At 43.9% G+C, this 20,494-nt stretch overlaps 1 protein-coding gene across 1 annotated transcript in view; it reads right to left on the bottom strand.

Annotated features, from left to right (window-relative positions):
* Positions 1-20,494, bottom strand: part of dapk1 (death-associated protein kinase 1) — a 66,582-nt gene that overhangs the window by 41,443 nt on the left and 4,645 nt on the right. The window lies entirely within an intron of this gene.

Consider the following 20,494-nt stretch of genomic DNA (forward strand, 5'->3'; position numbering starts at 1 on the left):
GAGTATTCGTGCGTCTCTACGCCGAGACAAAACAACACCGGCGCTCAGCGACGCCTCAGTCAGTTTGACAACAGCGTGTGAATTCTATGCAGCAGCCTGAAGAGAATCACAGCTCAGCACAACACACAGCTGACAAACGTCCACGAGGTAATCCTCACACAACGATTAGAAAACACATCGTTCACTATAAAATCAGTTCCATAAATCACGTCAGTCTAAACAATTAAATTAAAACAGACTTTATGTGTAAATTCTTTGCCAATCAACCTCCAGCAATGACCACATCCATTACTCCTCCAGACATTCAGACACTATTGGTTGAATCTAGAGCAGACACAATTGAAGATGACGTGTTTATTAGTAGAATCAACACAAGAATCATCTGCAACAATTGTTTTAAGTCACTTTTCAAACCAAAAACACACAAAATTTACTGGTTTTAGCTTTTCAATTATTAACATTTCTTGGTTTTCTTCCTCTTCTGTGATAACAAACTGAATATTTTTGGGGTTTTTTTGTTAGTTGAACAAAAGAAGCAATCATGAAGATGTTCGCTTGGTCTTCAGGAGAATGAGCGGAAGCATTTTTAGCCGACGTGACGTTTCTTTAGACTCAGCATGAAGCAGCAATATGTTAATGATGTTCCCCTCCAGGATAAGAGATGTCTTATACGTCTTTTGTGTCATTTTGACCAAGATTACTTGGATCCCAATTAGAACCGCTCATCAGCTCAGGTGTTGCTTCCCAACAGGACTATACTGCATATGTTACAGTCAACAGGCTGCAGCAGAAGATGTCCCAGTTAAGTTACGTGTGTACAGCCTTTATAGACTTTTAAGCTAAATTCTCCATGTAAACACAACACAGGAGCTTGTTGAGGAAAGTCCGTCATCAATGCTACGACGCAGCGTTGTTATTGAACGCTGACTCCACCGTCACGGCCAGAGAAACCACTCGGGGAAGCGAGGACACTTGGCTTGAGGGCTGTCGACGCCTCCGCCGATTGTGCCTCCTCGCGGCCCTGCCAATCATTTAGCACTTAGTGTACCAAACACCCACAGAGGGAGGAAGAGAACAAGGGAGTAGGGGGTGAGAGAAAACGAGAAAGAGTGTCTCATTTTTTTTTTTTAATTTCCATCCAAGCCCAGATTTTCACACGGATTTACAGCTTGAAGGCAAAAGCTTCCACTGCCTTGGCAATAAAAAAAAAATGGCCGCAATAAAGCGAGATCCCTGCGCTGTCGTCTAAACTCCCACAGTCCTGCCAAGACGAGAGTGCACAGTTGTCAGGAAGCAGCTCAGTAATTTAGCTGTATGTTCCCCACTCTGATCCTCTCTCTACAGCGCGTCTCCCAATGTTTGATGAGTAAACGCAGACGAGCTTTAGAGCAGAAGAGAAATAAAAGGCCTCAGGGGAGAGTATCGGTAACGACACCCTGCTCTCTGACCCGTGGACTGTGGGTCGTCCCCTCGGGCTGACCAGCGGTGTCTGAGGCCACGTTCCTCGTTCATGTGGGTACATCTGAAACTGATTGTGACAGTTTGCTGCTCACACTTGGGCTGCAATAATTAGTCGATTAAATGACTCATTTTACAAGCAATAAAGCAAGAGATGTGATGTTTAGAGCTTCTTAAAACGTGAGGATCTGCGGCTTTACTTTGTCTTCTGTGATTGTAATCTCAAAACAAAACAATTTGCTTCAGTAAAATGTGACGGGGCATTGTTCACTGTTCCCAAACCATTAATATCGATGATTAAAATAGTCCAGATTTGGTCTCATCTCTTTGATTCTGTTTAACGAGCACGGCCAATGAGTCGCTCCATGAGCAGCACGATGCATTTGCACGTCCCTGTGAAATAGTTGGTGGTGGAAGGTCAATGATGCAGTGGCTGCTTATGGGATGTGGATCTGCTGCTGATTGTAGCTCGTTTTGTTTGCAGCATAACATGGATATTAAAGTTCTATTGGCGGTGCTTCTCATTCAGTAGAGCAGGGCTAATTGGCAACTATTTTGACAATCAAGCTATTGTTAAAGTCATTTTTTCCAAGCAAAATGGCCAAATATTTCCCAGTTACAGCTTCTTCAACGTGAGGATCTGCTGCTTTTCTTTGTCGTATATCTTAGTAGATTAAACCTCTTTGGACTGTTGCTCAGACTAAACAAACAGTTGGAAGACTTTAGACTCTGGGAATCTTTATATTTTTGGACATTTCATAGACTCAACGATTGACGGGTAAAATAATCTGCAGATGAGTCAACACTGAAAACAATCATTGATATGGCACAGCAGGCGAAATTCAATACTTGTCACTTCAATCACTGACGCATTGCACAACCGGCTGTACTGATGCACAACATAAGCAAATACAGATGGATTTGGAGGCCTCAAAGAGCCACAGTGGTGAAAAGTATAGACGGCCTTATTTCCAATATACATATCTAGGTGAACTGTTTTCATCTACTTTGACAACAGAAGAGAGTTTTACATAACCCTCTAGATATAATACGATGCTCTGACGATATCTAACCACGTTTAACTGACATATTTTGAAGGGAAGTAACGGTTGGAGAATTGTTTGCTGACGAACTGAACTACCGATTAGCTAAAGGGAATGATGTCTCTTTGAGGAAGTGACTTATGCTGCGACTGAACCAGAGACACGAAGCAGACACTGTGAAGAGGAAGAGAGAGCCGAGGACGAGCTCTTTCTCATGCTAATGACACTCCCCACCCCCATTCAGGCTGGCTTCACCCTTTTGTGATCCCCACCCGTCAGTCAGGCCTCCATCGTGTAGACACAAGCGACAGAAACATCAGGATTTAATCTGAGTAAAGGGGCTGTTGTTCACACTGTGTATATGTAATATTATACAGGACTCTACAATCTGTATTCAAATCACTGAGCACCTGTGAGTGATCTCTGCACACTATAATCCCTTTAAGCTGCTAATGTGAAGCTGTAAAGGTCAAGTTTAGCTCAGGCGGCAACCTCCGGTTCTGCTGAGTAAAGCAAATGTGTCTTAAAACCTGCATTCTCTCTAGTGTCCACCAGGGGGCGACTCCTCTGGTTGTATAGAAGTCTATGAGAAAATGACTACTTCTCTCTTGATTTATTACCTCAGTAAACATTGTAAACATGAGTTTATGGTCTCAATCTCTAGTTTCAAGTCTTCTTCAATACAGCATGATGTTCATTTAGTAAATGATGGTCCATTTAGAGTCAAACAGACCATAAAGCAGGGGATGCTTTAGGGGCGGGGCTTACTGTGAGCCGTGCACTACGTCACTCCTCCGTATTCCAAATATGGTCAATTCCGATCACTGGTTGCGAAAAAAAACAACAACATGGCTACAGACATAATCCAAGACGACTACAGCGAAATCGCCAAACTCGAAGGCAGACCGACGGGTGACGTCACGATGACTACGTCCACTTCTTATGTACAGTCTGTGGTTTACACAGCTACGGTGATGAGAATGCTGATGGATAATGATTAAAATGTTTGACCTACAAGTTCATGTCTCTCCTTTTTCTAGACAAACAGAAAGTAAACTGTTCCAACAGCTAAAGCGTACAACTTCATGTGGAACTGAAGCCCAAGAAAAACAAGCAGAAGATGCTGCTGAAGGTCCGTGCAGAGGAAAAGTGTAATCTGTGAAGCCGTGGGACTTTGGGTGTGAAAATACTGTCGAGGTGGGAGAAAGGAGAACAGAACTGATTTCCTGTTCTTGATTATATACCATCTGTGCACTTTCTGAAGACATCCTGTGACACTTCTGATGTTTTTCTTTCCACGTTTGCTTCTCCCGTCGATGCAGCACTCTTGAATTCTCACGATGGTTGTATTCACAGGGAAACAAACAATACATAATACGTGTAACCATGATGTCTGGAAAAACAGCAAAAAGCCACGTTGTGTAAGAAGACTTTCTGAAACATTCTGCGTAGAACCAAAACACAACCATTGCAGACGCTCTGTGACATTTGGTAAGGGCTCTTATGCTGCCTGACAATTAAAATGGCCAAGTGGAGCCTTGTGCATGCAAATTCAAGCCAATTCACACAATACACTGAGAGGTTCACTGTTCAATGCAACCATATCTTGCCATCAGTTAAGAGTTTTGTGTGTCGCCATGGCGGTGCGCGGCATTTCTTTTTTACATATACAAATTATTTTTGCTCCACGAATCTCTGAATTCAGGACACGTCGATGTTTTCTACATTTCCCTGAACGTCTGCAGGAATATTAACGTCATAGAGCAAACTCCTGCTACACCAGACTGCAGTGAAGCAGTAACTCCAGAGGAGGAGCAAAGACGGACGGTGATTACTTCTTCTTGTAGTCAGTTTCCCCCAAGGCTGGAAGAGGACTTTTCAATGGTGTGGACTGATAATAGAATAATTAATGTGCGAGGAGGTTTTGACAGCACGTAGTAGCACTATTGTTCCAAAATGCAGCTCAGGAATTTCAAAATCAAGATGCAAGTGAGAGCGAGCTTGAAGACGGAATAACGGCAAAACCTCAAAACCTCAGCACGAGAATGCATCGAAATGTGCATTTTCTGCAAATTGCTATGAACTGCAGATAATTTGTTGGCAAATGGCATCAGCATAGCAGAGGAATTAGTGTGTTTGCGTGGGTTTCCTACATATGGTGCGGCACCAAAACATGTATCCCCCCCCCCCCAGACTAGACTTCCATACCGGATCGTTCTAAGTTACCGACTATGTGGAACAAGATTATCCGCTGTGGCAACCCTTAACAGGAAGAGCCGAAAGAAGAAGATAGTAGTGAATTAGCATAAGTCAACGTATGAAACGGTACTCGTTCAACCTGTTCAGGAGAAGTAATCTGCCACACATCATGAAAATAAAACTAAAAAAAGATGGGAAAGTTGCCAGTCACCCACAGAGAGTACGCTAGCAAAACAACCAGCGTGATGGGAGCCTGTGGGAATCAACCTCCACACCGCTGTTATCTGCTCTCCCACTGTACGTGAGCCCACCCTGCAGTGAACAACACCAGCTGCACACATACAAACAAGGGGAAACATGGCAGCGGTTCAGCGGAGCTCTCCTCCCTTGGTGAGGTAGTGGAGGGAAACCAAAACCCCAAAAGGCTGCCTCTTTGTGAGAGCCAGAGACTCTTAAGAACACAGCTGAGAGCTACGCTAACAGGAGTTAATGTGGGGGGGGGGGGGGGGCAGGATAGACCCCTCGTGTTTATCGTCTACCTGCTTGGAGGCGCTAGCTGGGAACTCCCTCTCATCCTCCAGGGACGTCGAGGGGAGAGCACCGACTCGCACAAACGCTGCTGAGCAATCGCAAAAGATGGGGGCAGAAATAATGAGCAGGCAGAGAAGAAAAACGCCTTCCTGGGAATCACTGACAAACAAGAGGCAGGGCCCCCCCCCCCGATAGTCTGCAGGATCAGATTGCTGCGTTCCCTTTGTAGCGCTTAAAGCACAGGCAAGGCTTCCTACTTTTGGCCTACTTGTTCCTGTGAAGCGGCTGGAGGGGAGGGGAGGACTGGGAGCTGGTTGGGAAAGGAGAGGAGAGGTTTGTTTGTGTCTAACCAGAGCTGTGTGACAATGCCTTGGAGAGCGCTGCGTTACACAACGCCGTGTTTATCTGTGGAAATATATACGGCGGCGGCGGTAAACAGATTTATTGCTGCACGCTTCTCTTAACCCTGATGAAGCGAGACAGGTTCAGGTTTACTTCATACAGTCCCGCCTGTTGAATGCAGACACACATGGGAGCACAGTTGCATATACAAAGTAAAACAGACCTGCCCTCAAGTCGATTCACATGCAGACAGACACACACAGGCCAGGGCAGCACGTCGCTGCAAACACGGCAAATTAGATTTCATGTCTGCTAAAGTGTTGCTTCAAAGCTCCAGCCGTACGTACAAAGGCCCCGAATATACCTGGAAACACCTTTAAAAGACTTGGTCACACCGCAGATGTCGGATCAAGCTACTTATTAGAAGTCGCTAAACGAACGCGATGCAAAGAAACGATAAGGAGAATAACTGAGTAGTCAATCGGTAGAACGTGGTTTTATTTTTCAAGCACAGATGCCAAAGATTTGCTGCGTTTCTCTATAATATGAGAGTTAAGTCATCATTATATTTGGGTTATTGTTGGCTGTTTGTAGACTTTCCCTCAGGCTTTAGGTAATACTGATGGTTTTCTGATATTAAGACCAAACGATTCATCGATTCACTGAGAAAATAACTGCCAGTGGAATCCATAATGAAAAGAATTGCAGCCCTCATACAATGAAATGTAACATAAATATACTTAATGCAGCACAATACAGCAATATAGTTAAGAGTGCAACATTTCAAACAGACTGATTATTGCAGCAAACTTTCACAATCATCTGGAAGTGTTAGTGCGGATGCAGAGGTTTTAAAAATAAAGTTTCCAGACTGATGTGGGAATTATAAAAGACATAAAAACTACAATTAAATGATGGTTGGGGTAAAATTATTTTGCACCGATGGAAACAGACGGTAGCTCTGACGCGGCTCGATAAGGTGCGTTATCAGGGTGCAACAAATAGGAGCTGCGATAGACTCGTGTGGACACTAGTGAGGATGAACTGATGCTAGTCGGAGGTCTCTGCTCTGACTGGGAGTCCGGCCTCGTGGAGAAGGAACAATGTTCAGCGGTAATGAGCAGCAGAAAAGGCCCCGGAAACAGAAATCAGGGAGGTGGGAGAGGACTTCTAAAGAAGAATAAATGTGGCTGATACAGTCTGGGTAGAACAGGCAGCGGTCGATCTCTTCTACAATACTTAACTTGCCAAATACGGATGCAACGGATCTTGTTTTAGAAGTTTTTCGTTTCTTGTAAAACAGGTTGAGAGGAACTTTCCCCTTCACGTCATAAAGCACTGATAGATAATCAGTGTGTTTACAGCGACTTATCGTTTCCTTTAACACTCACGTATCGAGGAAGCATGTTGGGATATTTGGTTGGGATCACTCAGCTCTTTGGGTCCAGACATTAGGACTCATTATCTAAATCTCCAGCCCACGAACACTAAACATTGACGCCACTATTCATTCAACGGCAACCAAGCCGAGACAAAAAAAAGTCAAGGGATATATCGGTTCCTGTTGATGTGAGCCAGATCTATATGAATTCTTCATCTATTTGTGTTGTTTTTTTTAGCTTCACAAGTAGACACGGGGTCGTGTTGAGAAGGCAGCTTCCTCGGTGACGACGAGGTGATAACAAGCTCAGTGTGAAGTTCAAGTCACCAACGCAGGGTGTCTGGCACAGCTTGGGCTGGCAGCAGCTGAAGATGACACACACACACACACACACACACACACACACACTACCTGCCTAGAAAATCTGTCCCCCCCCCCCCCCCCCCCCCCCCACTGGAGAGTTGATTTCAGCACATGCTCCAGCTAGCTTCAGGATCTCCTTGATATCAGTGTGCATGTGCATTGCTGATGCTAAAGCTGGTATTTCACCAGCGGAAACGTTTTGTCTTGCAGCCAGCAGACGGTGTGTGACCAAGCCCTCCATTAAAACAAAAAAAAAAAGACCAAGCTTCTTCTTGTCTGGACAGCATTAGGCGTAAATCATTCACTGCAGAATAATCCGGTGTGTGAGTGATTCCTGTGAGACTGGGCTGGGGAAAGGAAGGTAAGATACCCACCCTTGTAATCTTTGCCCTCAATCCTGCCGTAATCCATCTACACATTACAGCCTCTTAAATACAGCCTGCACTCGTGGGAGTATAATGCATGTACATCATGACATTTAACCAGCCCCCCCCCCTCCAAAGCACATCCCTCACAATGACGGGATATGCACATGGTTTCTCTTGCGTCATGATAAAACATCTGCGCTTTAAGCAGCTGCTCCCAACAGTTGTAGAGGCTGTGGAATCATTCTCAAAGCGGTCATTTCATTGATGAGAGCCGACTCACTGCTGACGTTTAGTTCAACAACAACACGATGAGATTGGTTGCTGAGAGGAAACCGTGCTCATCATTTCAGTCATTAACTCTTCGTCACATAAAAATCAACGACCGTTCAGTTCCGTAAATCTTTGTCAAATACGACATTCTAGAGCGACCTCACTGAGACGGGTTTCAAAATGAAGGGACGGATTTAAAATGAACTTCCTGGTACCAAGAGATCGTGAAAACAATTAGTCTAGACTAAATGTCAAGCTAGACCGCACAGAACACACATAATGGTGTGAATACAAATTCACATTTAATTATGTTTTTATCGATTTTTCCTTCAGACATCTGTACGAATGAATGCTGCCACTGCAGAGCTTATCATGAATATACCGCACTGCATGACTGTGATGTGATTAATCACTTATTCTACATAGTGTAAAACAAATATATATATAAAAAAAATGTTCTTTAAGCTCAACGTGACATTTCTTTTTCAATTTACAATGATATTAAATTAGAAAACAATCTGCATTTCTGCAGAATAAATGACTGCAACAATTAATAGAGTGTTGATAGACAGCCTGCTAACTACTAAATAACTACTTGATAACACAATATAGGATGACGCATAGAAAACCTCATCGGCTCATTATTTTCAAGGTCCTCTTAATGGATTTAGCTTTAAAAAGGATAAGAAGCGCCGTCCTTGAGTTCTAGTGGCCTGTACTACACCGTGCATCCATCTCTTTCACTACTGTAAGCCAGCTATTGATTGGCTCTGTGCGCTACTACTGTGAAATAGGAGAGGGCTGCTGAAAAGCTGAACAGTGTTACGTACAATAGCAGGCCGGCCAGGAAGAAACACGGCGCTCGCACAAAGCTTCTCGGTCACACGTGATACTGGTGCACACGGACGGGTGGAGGATGACACACAACGAGTGTGATCTCACCCACAGTTTGGTTTCCTCTGGTGTGTGAACCACAGAGGAACTTTGCTTGTTGCAATCTTTTTGTATTTTGTTCACTTTGGTTTTATGCTGCCCAGTGACAGGCACAAAAAAACAAACCGCAAGTCGCATGATTTGACCTCGGATTACATTGTTTTGGCTGCATAACATTCCCATATCATCACATTTTACATATATATCGTGAGCTTGTCTGCACATTCAGCAGTTACGAAGCAACATTGTAATTCAGCTGGACTGGCCACACGTAAGTGAAATATTCACCGTCTTTTAGCTCCATGTTTGGTCTCCACCAAGTCCTGAGAGAACTATGTGACTCTTTAGCTGCCAAATGTTCAACTACCTTCACCAGCTCTGACTGTATCTGCCTGTTGTCTGCTGCTGAGCCGCTAGTGTACAGTTATATAAACGCTTTTATACTGAAAACAGCTGAAAAAGACGCTCTGAGAGGAAACCAAAAACGGTAAAGTTGCAGCCAAAAAATGAGCTGAAACTCACTGTAAAACTATGGAAATGCTTGACCAATGGAAACCTTTGTTCCAGCTGATGTCAAGAAAAATACTGCTATTATTCTACGTAATAATTAGCCATTAGCTTGATGTGCCTTTGGAGCACTGGGCAGTCCCCCTCTCAACACCCAATAATGTACGACGAACACCACGACGACTACCTAAACAACCAAATAAAGGACTTTATATGCTCGAGATCGCCGAGCAGGTGGGGTGGAAATGCTAATGTGGGTGATGTGCACGTGCTAACGTTATATATTTTGTCACAGAGCTGGGCTAGCCACAACAGCTAACGTTAGCATCGAATTTGGAGTTCGATTATTTTATGTTTTGTGTAGTTAAAGTAAATCCCTAAAAACATCCTACAATCTGTATGTTTTTCCACGTCTGCCTCTCAAATCTGCTCCACGCTCCGACATACTTTGTGGAGATATTGTACTCTAAAAGGATTTGATGTCGTTAAAAAAAAGGTTTCAGGTTCGGATAATGCAGCCATCTGATAAAAGTGACGTGTTGTAATCTGGCCACCAGCTTTGTGACAAAGCAGCTTTTTATGCAGCCTGATGATTGGCCGATGGGATCAGTCAGCCTGGTAGAGAGCGGTCAAGAAAAAACACAATCTGCGGTAGTTAAAATTGAAATTTTATGATAATATAAACGCCGCAATTTCTGTTTGAAACCTGGAGTCCCTGGTGAGTGGAGATAAAGTGTAATAACAGCACGATGTAACCTCCCGTTCAACCTGCCTGCACTGCGTTTACTCGACTTCTTTCAGGCTGAAGTGCTCCAATGTGCCCACTCGCACTAAGTTTGCAGGACTCCAACAACAGCCGGTCTCAGCAAATCAATACGTGTGCGTTCTAAAGAAAACGAGCGACCTCGCTACCGCTTACTGGAAAAGAGTGGGTGGTTGTTTTTATTTTTGTCGGTGAAGGACAGAAACCGTATATGTTCTGATGACATTAAGTAGTGTTTCAAGGTGTTTACACGCTGCCTTTCAAAACGCAAAACGCAAATATGTATCCTGCAACTTTAACAAATGGGGAGTACACAGGTGAAACAGTAACGACTGCTCATTCACGTAAACTGAAACGCATAACTGTACTCCCTTTTAATTGGCACTTAAAACACTAAGCCAGTCCATTAGTTGTTCATTAGTTTGACTTTTCACTTAGCTTGACTTGTCAAGTGTTTCCATACTTGGAGAAGAAGCAACACAGTGAAACTCATCCGTCCAACTATAATGGAAAACACAGCAGCAGCGGCGGCGGCAGCAGCAGCAGCAGCGGCAGCGGCAGCGGCAGCGGCAGCGGCGGCAGCCAGGTTTTGTGGATTTGGTGATGAACTTGAGGTTTTTTAAACAGGACTGCCAAGTGTTTAGGAGCCAAAGAGAAACAGGCATTGGGATAAAAACCTTGGATGTGCTGCGCAATGATGCATTTTGCTTTTCAAAAATCAGAGATTAATATTTCATGGGGATAAAAAAAAAAAAGAGAAAAAGAAAACATGTTTGCTGTATTGCTGCCAAATTGTTTGGCACTTAGTGAGAGTAAAAACTAGAGGCAGTGAGAGAAAGAGAGACTGTGAAAGTTATTATTCACCGTTTGTCTTACTAACCCGCCTCAGTTTAACAACCACAAAAAGACCTTTTTTTCCGACCGTATATCACTGTGAGAATTTGGGTATTGCGTATTTTCTAATCCACATCTTCACATCAAAAGAAATAAACCAACAATCTTTGTTTTTGCTCGGTCACTACGATTACAGTTCTGCTTCTCCAGTTAATTAAATTGTCTTTGGCTCATGGGGGGATGAATAAAGCCCGAGGGCACCGCACACCCTCCTCCCTCTGTCTCTGCCCAAATTAAACCACATCGGTCTACTCGTCCAAAGCTCGGAGCACTTCCTCTACCGCCGACACGTCTCGGGCGTTAGGAAATGGTAAGTGTCGATGACGGGGCAGATAAAAAAACAGAACAGAAACTACATACTGCTGACAACATCTAAATTAGTAAGCTGTGAGAGCTCACATTCTGTGCTCTACGAAGCAGCGAGGGCAACGTTTTCAAATTCTTCTCCTACGAAAACCATTAATTAAGAGAACAAGCACTTTGAAGAAGTCACAGGTATATTTTTCACCATTTTCTAATATTTTATAGACTATAGACACTCTACTGTTCTAATGGTGAACCAACAACCGAATGGTGAAGAGGAACACCACATAAACACAACATCCCTGGTTCCAGTCTATGGAGGCCTTTGTTGAGTCCCCATCACTCTCTCCTCCTGGTCTCCTGTCTCCCTCTTCACTCTAACCAATAACATGCAAACAAACAAAAAACCGACCACCATCAGGGCGCCATTATGCTCGCGCTTCAGGTTAACAATAACTGTGGATTCATCTGCAGACTCTTTGTTTAATCAATTAACCGTTTTGTCGATAAAATGTGAGAAGATAAGTGAAAAGAGGCCGGAGTTCAAGGTGACGTCTTCAAATGTCTTGTTTGATATTTGAGATATTTGATGTAGAATGATGTAAAAGAAGCAAATCTCCACTTTGGAGAAGCAGAAACCAGAGAAAGATTACATGAAAAACTGTCAAATCATCATAATAATGATAAATACTGAATATCGCTTGCATAGCTTTCATAGCCATGTTTAGCTCTTTGGTACACTGAACCTTCTGATGGAGTTTACATGGTTAATAATTAATATATTATCTATATAAGTGCAACATTTCCATCTTTATGTTGGTATCGATCTTTCTATAATAGCTATCGATTCATGGTAATAACAAGTTGCGATCTTCACAAATTAAAACTTCACAAACATCTGTCCAACTGCAGAAACAAACTCACCGAGAACAACAATAACACGTGTGTATGCAGTGATGTCTTCTTGTGTACTTTAACGGGTTTATGGTGCAGCAGAGACAAAAACTAAATCAGTCCTGAATGTGACTCCACACTGATGCAGAAGACTTGTTTGTGCATCAGTTTCATACGCGTTTCACATCAGTTCTGATCAGTTTCTATATCCAGCTGAGTCCCACCAGACTCAAAGACAACAACACCAAACTAACTAATATCAAACTGAGCAGCGACAGAGAGGCCAAAAGGCCGTTTGGCTGTGCAGCAGAGGAAGCGACCACAGGCTCTGCGTCTCTCTCTGCTGTCCGGCGTGTGATTCAGAGAGAGAACTCTTCCCCGCTGAGGCCTCCAGCTTTTCATTAGCACGGAGCTGCAGTGTGGGAGGCTCCGAGTGCTCCCTGCCCACTCAAGCTGCAGCGTGTGGGCCACAAACTGCACCGGGCAGGAAAAAAAACCAACAACAACAACATTACGCAACCGCCACGGCATTGTGTACGGCGGAAGGGTAACCACGGCAACAGGACTCGAGAAGACTTGAGCAGAGGAACCCGGCAGCTGGTCGGAGGAGAGGAGAGGAAAGGAAAGGAGAGGAAAGGAAAGGAAAGGAAGAGCGTGGTAGATAATCCTGGGTGGGCTTAACCAGCGTGTTTGTGTACAGATATGGAGTTTGTCAGGATGTCCTGACCCAATTCAAGTAAGTTAATATATGGAAGACCTCAGTTCCTGTTTAACAACCATATACTTCTACAATAACAACAATGAGTTGATGGGGAACCCACAAGCAGAGCACAAACAGCCCATTACAGAAACTAGAGATCATCAGGGCAGAGCACCTTCCTCCCTTCCTACCTCGCTACTTCCGGCGCCCTTGCTCGGACCACATTCTGTATTCTTACTCTGCCTTCATTTTGATCTCAACCACACACCTGTAACGTGTCGTGACTGCACCGTGTGACGCTATCGCTGTGACAAAATCTGTCCGCAGACAGAAACAAAGTAAAAGTACTCAAAACGGCCTCTGTGGTAGTTCCTGATGCAGTAGGTGTCTCCAGGCCACATATTCCCATGATGACACACACACACACACACACACACACACACACACACACACACACACACACACACACACACACACACACAGACTAACAAGGTGAAAACAACACCAGCGCCGCGGTTGCTGCTGGTAATCAGACACTCGATTGACAGACACTAGTCTGTCACAATAACCGCAATACTATGAACAAGCCGACCGCAGGAGATGGAAAGTGGTCACGTTCAGAAATCAGAGATCAGACTGGAGACGTAACCACTGAAAACACGGGTGAGCAGCACCTGCTGTCTTTTATAAAACAGAAAACACACTTTTAATATTGCGATATTTACTGGAAATGACTTGCAAAACAGCCAACAGCAAGGAGGAAACATTGTAGGTGATCTCCCTCCAGCCAGCTGCCACCTTATTCAGGTTTCTGTGGTGACATTAGGAGATATCGCATCGATACCGTTCCTCGTCCAAGAAATATTTAACTGCTGAGTCATTCCTGAGACTTCCGATGACTTGAGATCTCTCTACAGGTGTCTAGACTCCCCCCCCCCCCCCCCCCACTCAGTGCCATTTAGCAGCTAAATGTGACCTCAGGAAGGGGAGGAGTCACAGTCGCAGCTTCAAAAAGCTATAAGCGACAGCACCGACTGACAGATTACTGACAGAAAGCTAAGTGAGAGGCAGGCCGTGTTTGCCCTCGTCTAGTAGCTACGGTGAAAAAGCCATTCGACATGTCACAGGAATGTCCTTCACCTCCCCCCAGCCCCGAGGTTTTAAGGCAGCGCCAACAATGGACGCATTGTGCTTAGAGGTAAAGAGAGGTGAAAGGTTTCTTCTACCATCTTCAGAGCGGTTATGATCTCCAGCCACCACGGCTCCCAAACTCACTGTAAAGAACTCCTGAACAGATTCCTCAAACCCTGCACACTGTTATTATGATGTGGTATGTTTCATTACAGACATTCTTCTCAGTATGTGGATATGAAGGTAATCGTCCCGCTGCCTCGATGTGAATCCTCTCTGTGCTAGTTTTAGAACGACTTATGTGGACATAATGTAATGTTCATCATGCAGTAACCTATCCGGCCGATGTCCAGGTCAATATTATTCTAATATAGCCGGCGTATCGTTTGACAATTTTCAAAAATAGCAGCCATATAACAGCCATGTTTCTCTACTAATGCCACTGTGATTATCTTACACTGAGAAACTTGTAAATGCTTTTAACGAAAGAAACCAACATTCTCAAATGTTTGTTAAAAACAAACTGCTTTGCCCATAAAACAAGACTAGGAGTCAGCCAATACAATGCTATGAGCAAAATGCTTGCGTCGGCACGCTAACAAGCTCAAAATGCTAACATGTGGATGATTAGCAGGTGAAATGTTTACCATGTTCACCATTTTTAGTTAGCTTTTATTACATATCGTCCTGTGTGGGAACATCACTGTGTGAACCAAATGTCGGAAAACAATCCATCCAATAGTATGTTGAGATATTCCATTAAAAAAACAAAAACATCAACATCATGGTGGCGCAAGAGGAAAAGTCAGGGGATCACGAGAGTGATTTATCCTCTGGAGACCATTCATGCTTTATTAAAATGTAATTAAAATCGATTGTTGTTGAGAGATTTCATTCTGGAACTAAACGGTCTGACATTGCCGCTAGTGTGGCTAAAATACTAAAACTGGCAAAAGCATCTGATACATTTGATAAAGACAAATTTATCAAATTTGATAAATTTTATTTATCAAATTTAAAATTTAAAAAAATTAAATTTAAAAATGTTTTATTTATCAAATTTTAAATATTTTAAATTTAAAAAAATTTAATTAAAAAATGTTTTAAATGGCAACTTTAAACACTAGACAGTTTACACTGAGCATTATGGACACATTTCGGTCAGTACCACAAAATGTAGTTCCTATTCCCGACCTCAATTGTAATATTTTGAGTTTGAACCCACTCAATAAGTAACATTATACACACATCTTGACTCCTCTGAATTGTACATTACTTATCACAACAACAACAACAACAACAACAACAACACGATTCCTTCAGGTTTGCACTCAATCCGTCACGTTGGAGAAGCATTTGGGGAGAGGATCTTAGGCGTACCCGTCTTTGTCAGATACTAGCGCGCTCCGATAGCTCAACAGAAGGACTGAGAAAGACCGAGACGCAAAACAGAAAGCAGCTTGATATCAGGCTGTGCATGCAAATCGAGAGGAGTGCAAGACCGTTGTTCTGACAACCGAGGGAGGTGGTGGCAGAAGGTGAGGAGGGGGCTGCTGGTATTTCAGCTGGTCTATCCATCGTCACCACCATTTATTTTGTGCTCGCTCTTTAAAAAACAAGAGGCCCCGATAAGAAACTGACATTCAGCAGGTTTCGAGGTGGCTAATGCCGTCACGACTCGGGGAAAGTCAGCAGACACACAGACTGGTTCTGTAGGTTAAGCAAAGACTTTCTCTGTTGTTCATATGAGACAATCTATTAAACGACGAGGAGGCCGGGGATGACATTCAACAACTAAATGATGACTGCGCTTCATGATTCGGGGTAATGACTGTGAGATTAAAAAAAAAAGGAGTCTGACCTGGTTGACATTAATTAAAACTGAACGGGGTTTTGAAACCCCTCCTTGCCCTTTCCTCTTGATTATCTCAAAGCAGAAAACACATCACGGGCAACACAAAAGGGGGGGTTGATCTTCAAGGAAAGGATCCGAGAGTGAACCAAACACAACAGACGTGCGCGAGTATGAACATTGCCGAGGCAACTCCGAACGACAACAAAGATCCACCTGGAAACAAGCAACAGAAAAAGAAAAAGTTTTTGCCTCGAATTGTGTTGAGAATTAACAGGAGCAGAAGATCGGGTTTCAAACTGTGCCGATACATTTGAGCTGCATGTCTGTGTTTGTATAAAAAAGGCATGAGAACATCATTCAGTGCTTCTGAAAATAAAGCAGCAACACTGAAGCCGACTGCCTGATGAGTCAGAGAGTCTTATCTCTTTCTCTCACTCTAACGGCTGATAAAAACCAGACGTAACTCTGAGGCCGGGCATTTGAATTCCATAAGCGGGCCCGAGCGGTGCCAGCATGCGAGTGTATTGATCAGGCTGATTATACGGTTATAAGCACATCCTCTGTGTCTATACATAGCATGCACGTATAGATCCTGAAACAACGCAGGGGAAGTCACTGACGGCTTAGACAATTTTGCAGCTTCGAGGAAACGCAGCTATATTATTAATATTATTATTATTATAATATGTTCTCTTTAAACAGGCTGTTGTGTTCCAGCTCACATTCAAACAGAGTACGTTTTTGTGTCGAGCTTCACATTTCAAATTATACTCTGGGCCAATAAAAAAAAAAAATATATATATATATATATATATATATACACATATCAATGATAATACAGATTTCTTTGCCGCCCATAACACCAGGTCTGGATAAAACTCCCATGGTGCACTTCTTCAGTTCATTCCAAGGTGACCGACGTACCTTTAGGGCCCCAAACAACAAGAGGAAGCTGAGCCCTTCTGTTTGGGTTCACTTCTGCTCAGCAACAACCACCATGAGCCACGTGAATATGTGCGTGTGCACGAGCATATTCACGTCACCTCCTCACCGCTTCATTCAGACGGGAACTCAATTAAAAAGCGTACACAGTGCGGCCTTGATTAGCTTTATTTCTGCGGTTTGTTACCTCCACCGTACGTAGTCTGTGGCACGTTTGTGCCAGCTGGGGCCAGCTGTTGTCATTTGCCTAGGCAGGCAGGTAGAATTTGGGTGAGTTGGCTGAACACACCACATGCTTTGTTTTCATAACATTGATGACATTCTTTTCAAAAGTCGGGCAGAAACTACCGGCTACTTAAAGCCAAAAGAGGCTTTTCTGAGGCGTGGCTGTGCAGATCCTGTTGTTTACATGAGCTAAAGACTAGAAACTGTTTTTTTGTGAAACAACTAGAAAACCAGACTCAGTCTGGCTCAGTGCAGACTGCATGACTGAGGCTTTAGATAATATATATATATCAATGCTTACGACTTTAAGCCTTCGACGATGATCTTTAATCCCTCTGGGGGCTGACGATGTTCTGCTCACACTGCTTCAAATGATCTTGGGTACAAATATACCCACGCAAAAAAAAAAGAACAACAACAACATGTCATCAATCGCAGAGTGTAGAGGCAACAAAAAGATCGTTTTTTAAGAAAAACAAAATTCATGGACTTTAAAAATGCGCCTGTGGAAAATGTGTGGTGGTTCCTTCCTTGTACTGTTTGTTAATAATCAAACAAAGACATGACAAACAGTGGTGCAGCAGGAGGACGTGTCGTCTACCTGCTGCACCACTGACAGGTGAATGAGCTGCAGGCCTGCTGACGGATAACCACAACATCCCAACACACACACACACACACACACACACACACACACACACACACACACACACACACACACACACACACACACACACACACACACACACACACACACACACACACACACACACACACACACACACACACACACACACACACACACCGAGCTGTTGCTGCTTCTAAAACAACAACAAAAAGCATCACCTTCCATGTGTTCCAGAGAAAGACAGCGGGGCGAATGAGAAACTTGAGAGCCGACCAATCGATGAGGGAAAACAGCGAAACACACGCCGTGTTTGTTTATAACGACTGAGATATGTAATCAGGATTAATAGAGACATATCACTGGAACGGCCTCATGTTGGCAAAGGGAGTAGAATATCGAGTGCTGCATCTTCCCAGAGAAATGTCTTCGATTTAAGTGGGCGAGCATGTGTGATAGGAGAATAGATACCACCCCCCAAAAAAAACACATCTGAAGCGCTGTTACATAACAAACTTACATTTTTGGAATGTAATATAACATTTTTACTGATCAACTATTCCAATTTCATCTATTCTGGGACTGAAAGGCTCCACGCAAACGTACAGTTATGTCCAGGCATCAGATTCGTGGCCGTTGACTGAAGGTGAACACTGACTGTGACGGAGCGTCAGCAAGAGCGGGAAAGCAATACGAGGAGGATGAAAGACAGAAGAGGGGAAAGTTGTCTTTACCCCCCCCAGACGATTATAGCCCCTCGGTTTCCACACTCGACTGCCCACAGATCTCTCCTAATTGACCACAAAGGGACACACACACACACACACACACACACACACACACACACACACACACACACACACACACACACACACACACACACACACACACACACACACACACACACACACACACACACACACACACACACTAACACAGTTGGCTGGGATCCAATTATCCTCCATTGACTGCAGAGATTAATTGAAAATAACTCATTACGCTCCTCGAGGACATTCCCAGTGAGTCAGATTTCAGTTTGACTCGCGAGATGACCGCAATCTGAGGAGGAGTGTGACTGTAAAACGATCACGAGGCTCAAGGCGGACACAGTTTGGCCTTTAGAGACACAGACGAGAGAGAGCAAGAAGAGGAGGAACATCTGACTTTAAATATGAACCCTGCAGGAATACCGTCCGTCAGTACTGCTGCTTCTTCTGCAGCATCATCTCCTCCGCTGTAAACTCTCATTTCCTTCTAGTACGTCTCTCTTCCACGATGATCTTGAAGTCACAGGAGCATCACGGTGCCTCTCTGACACATCTGCTCCTCACTACTGCTGCATAATGTTGGCAATGCACACTGAAGCTTTTTGCAGTGTGTGTTGTAGAAAAGTGTGTCAGACTAAATGACTGAAATGTAAATACAGCAGCCAAAGAGCTGAGTGATGTGAACGGGGCCTTTATCCATAACAGGTATTTGACGTCTTGGCCTGATGGTAACCGGAAACATCGGGCAGATACTTTGTTGCGATCGTTGCTAAACCACAGCAAAGGTTTTAAGCTCATCGCCTCCTGTCAGCTACGCTTTCCAGATTACAACCAGTTCAATTAAACGAGGGTCAAAGCAGAGCCTACGATGACATAATTAAATCACATGGAATCACTCTGGATGTCCATCATTATTAAGCTACCTCAAATCAAAATGTTAGAAACATTAGTTATTAGTGAACGATAGAATAGATTGAATCTGATAAAACCTCAGACTCAGGACGAACAAAAAAAAAAGAAAGAGGCAACGTTGCATTCATGTCGCTCCCTAGGGTGGAGGGGGCTGGGTGTGTGTGTGTGTGTGTGTGAGTGAGTGGCAGGCCTCATGAAGGACACTCCTGCTACCCAGACTGCCCCTCCACCCAATAACGCAGTCCAGGGGGGGTGGGGGGGGGTAAATGTAGGTCAGTAGCTGGGGCACAGTCTGCATGCAGAGCGTGCATGGCATTAGGCGGTGCTGGTGTGTTAGGAGAAAATAAGAAAGGATGTCACAGCCCGACGGCGTGAATATCCTGTACATTTATTTCTAATGGTCAATTTCTTTAGGAAGAAAAAAAAAAAATATCCCCATTTAATCCCGGAGCCCATGTGGATGTCTTATAATCCTGTTTTCTATTCATAGAAATGCGTCTTTGGGGCGTCTTTGGGTCTTTGCGTCTTTGGGGCGGAATAAACTAAACGCAGTCCCAGTTTAAAGATGTTCCATTTTGCAGAATCCCTGCTGAAATACACCGACACCCCTCCTCCTCTACGAATGGCTGACACACACACACACACACACACACACACACACACACACACACACACACACACACACACACACACACACACACACACACACACACACACACACACACACACACACACACACACACACACACGTCAGATTAATGCAGACTAATGATCGGGACGGAGCGCTGCAAAAACATGCAAAGTGTAAAACTGCCCTGTGGCACCAGATGAAAGGAATAAACACAAATACATTCCGGTCAGTTTACGTTACAGTTCCTGTCTGTGTCTCTCCAGGTCAGTCAGAAAGCAGCTGAGTCAGTCGGTCTGCAAACAAACGACAACATGGAAACTGGAGAACTCAACTCACATGACCCGACGGCATGTGTTGTGTTTTTTTTATGCAGACTCGGGTGTTTTGCTGGAGAAGAAGCCAGCTGAGGTAATCCTAAATGATCGCCAAAATAAAAGGTTTGCTGATATTCTAGACG

Source organism: Pholis gunnellus (assembly GCF_910591455.1).
Source record: "Pholis gunnellus genome assembly, chromosome: 6".
In the NCBI taxonomy this organism is placed as follows: Eukaryota; Metazoa; Chordata; class Actinopteri; order Perciformes; family Pholidae; genus Pholis; species Pholis gunnellus.